The sequence below is a fragment of the Triticum aestivum genome, chromosome 6D, assembly GCF_018294505.1.
Source record: "Triticum aestivum cultivar Chinese Spring chromosome 6D, IWGSC CS RefSeq v2.1, whole genome shotgun sequence".
NCBI lineage: Eukaryota > Viridiplantae > Streptophyta > Magnoliopsida > Poales > Poaceae > Triticum > Triticum aestivum.
This window is the reverse complement of record NC_057811.1, coordinates 180,042,902-180,045,927: the sequence shown is the minus strand read 5'-3', so window position 1 is coordinate 180,045,927 and position 3,026 is coordinate 180,042,902.

Below are 3,026 nucleotides of genomic sequence, written 5' to 3'. Positions count from 1 at the left end.
CCGCGCCTCTGGTGGCTGGATTGGCCGAGCGGGGCGGCCGAGCCCCGACCCCGCCCCTTTATAAGGAGGGGGAAGGGGGGAATGGCATCCCGCACTCTTCTGTCATCTATCTCGTCCTGCTTCCGCTTCTTCCTTTCACTCGCCATGGAGAAAGGGAATCCTGGTCCCTCGTCGGTGGCGGCGAGGGTCGCCGCTCGACAGCGCGTCCCTCCCCCTCCTGAGCCCGCGGTGGTGGAGCCGGCTGCGAGGGGAAGGGGGAGGGGGCGAGGCCGTGGGCGAGGCCAGGGCAGAGGTCATAGTGCTCGGGGAAGAGGAGGACAGGGCGGCGCGCCGGCTTCGCCCCCGCCACTGATGCCTTTCCCGATGAAAGGCCATGTTGGAGACCAGCCCCGCGAGTTCTTCATCAGGCTGCGTCGGCCTCCGCGTCGCCGTCTTCGTCTTCCCGCCCCGTTTGCTCGGGAGATGGAGCGTGACCCGCCCCAATCCCTCATATTGCACATGAGGGGCTGTGGGAATGGGGGCACACGGGTCGACGTCGACTTCCCGGCTCCTCGGGTCATGTACCTCCTCGTGGATGGAAGACGTTCGCTCGCATCCACAGCCTGACGGCGGGGCTCGTCCTCTACAAATTAATGGAGGACGGCCTGCTCTCCATCAAGGTCTTCGGAGACTTCGGGACTCGCCTGAAGTGCTGCGTGGAGAGCTCCTCCGACGGAGATTCCGACGATGGAAGCTCTTCCTCGAGCGAAAGTGACGAGGTGGACAGCGGGGCAGATGACGAGGACGAGTCCGACTAGGCGTCGGACGCCCCGCGCCTGGGCGGGTGCGGTAGTAGCAGCATCTGCACCTGGCCGCTCCTCCGGCAGAGTTTTGCCGGGGGTGGGGCCAGCTCCTTGAACTCGGGGCCGTCTCCTTGGGCGGCTAGCATTGGGAGGTTGCGGAAGAGGAAGAGGGTGGGCGGCAAGGCCGTCAACTCAGAGTACGCGGGCACCGATGCCTTCATCGCATATTGCCGGTCCTGCCGCCTCGTCTTCCAGCTCCTTTCCCGGCACCGTCATCACCGGCCCACCCGTGGGCGGCCAGCGAGGTGTTCTCTTGGTGCTTTCTGCTGCTCGTAGCTCGCCTAGGCGCCCCTTTTGCCCTTTCACCTCCTTGACCTGCCTCCTGAGGAGAGGGACAAGAAAGGGATCACGGGCATCTTATCTCTTTTTTAATCTGTAAGCCTTCGGGCCTCGTTAAATTTAAAGCTTGTAATCCCCTTTGTTCATGTTTTTCATTCCACACAGACTGTACCTGTGTGGGATGCTTTTAATGAAAAAGGGATGTTTGCCGGGTTTTTCGTTCGTGGGTAGACCCCGCGACTAGGAGCGAATCCTTGTTACAATTTAAGATAAACGTTTTCACCGGGCAACAGGCCTTTCCGTACCCCCACTTCGCTCGACCATTCTCGCGCCCTTGGCGGAGGCAGGGATGAAGCGGGCTTAGGCTCCTCATTCTACTTCCTTGCCACCGTGACTACAACCAAATCCGGGCCCAGGAGATAATCCTTGGGTATAGAAAAGGGGAGCACGGTGGCCTAGAAATAAAATGAGGTTTCACATATCCCAGTTCCGTTCCGAAATGCATGATAGAGGATGAAAGACTTATCTGGATCTGCAGCCCCCGGCAACCTTGTCTTGCCGCGGTTGGATCCTTGTGCTTGCAGCCCCCGGCAACTCTGGTTTGCCGGGGTCGGGACGCCGGTCCGTTTCCTTTCTTCCAAGTAGCTCAACAGAAGTGCTCATGTGCCCTGCGAACCAAAGGAGGACAGAAAAGAAACAGATAGACGCGCACTCGACCTCTAGGCTAGGGGTTAGTCGCCGCTAAGTACTATCAACCCTAACCAAAGAAGAGACTCGACCTAGCATGCATGCTATAACTTAGGGCGCCAGCGCTTCATTTATTTATGCTCAGGGTCTGCGCTTGGCTTTGTACAAAGGGTTACATGCCTTGCCGGCAAAGCTTGTACAAAAGGTGGCTTGCCGGGAGGCCCAGCAAGCCGCGCCTTATGGGTAAAACTTGCGAAGATGCTCGATGTTCCAGGAGTTGCTCACTGGGACAGCATCTTCGGTCTCCAGGCGGACTGCGTCGGGCCTGGTGACTCGTATTACCCGATAAGGTCCTTCCCACTTTGGCGTCAACTTGTTGGAATTCTTGGTCGACTGAACGCGCCGAAGAACAAGGTCGCCTTCCTCAAAGCTTCGGGCATGAACCTTGCGGCTATGGTAGCGGCGCATGGCTTGCTGGTAGCGTGCTGCTCTCACAGCCGCCCGAAGACGATCTTCCTCAAGGAGCATTGCGTCATCTTGCCGCAACTGCTCTTGCTCAAGCTCATCATAAGCGAGCACTCGAGGTGACCCGTATATGAGTTCCGTGGGGAGAACTGCCTCCGCCCCATATACTAGGCCAAAGGGTGTCTGTTCGGTGGCTCGATTTGGCGTCGTCCTGATCGACCAAAGAACCGCCGGCAATTCATCAATCCAGCGCCTTCCGCTCTTGCGCAGCTTGTCAAAAGTCTTTGTTCTTAGGCCTCGCAACACTTCAGCATTTGCCCTCTCCGCTTGGCCGTTGCTCCGTGGGTGTGCCACGGAAGCAAAACATACCTTGCTGCCGAGGTCTTGAATGTATTGCATGAAGGTGTGGCTTGTGAACTGCGTGTCGTTGTCGGTGATGACTCTGTTTGGCACACCAAAACGGCAGACCAGTCCCTTGAAAAACTTGACAACCGACGGAGCAGTCACCTTTCTCACTGCTTCCACCTCCGGCCACTTTGTGAACTTGTCGATTGCAACGTACAAGTACTCAAAGCCCCCGACAGCGCGGGGGAAAGGGCCCAGTATATCGAGCCCCAGACCGAGAAGAATGGCCAGGAGAGAGGGATTGTTTGAAGGGCTTTAGCTGGTTGATGAAGCTTCTTTGAATGGAACTGACACGCTTCACACTTGGTTACTAGTGCCGTCGCATCCTGGAGGGTGGTGGGCCAGAAG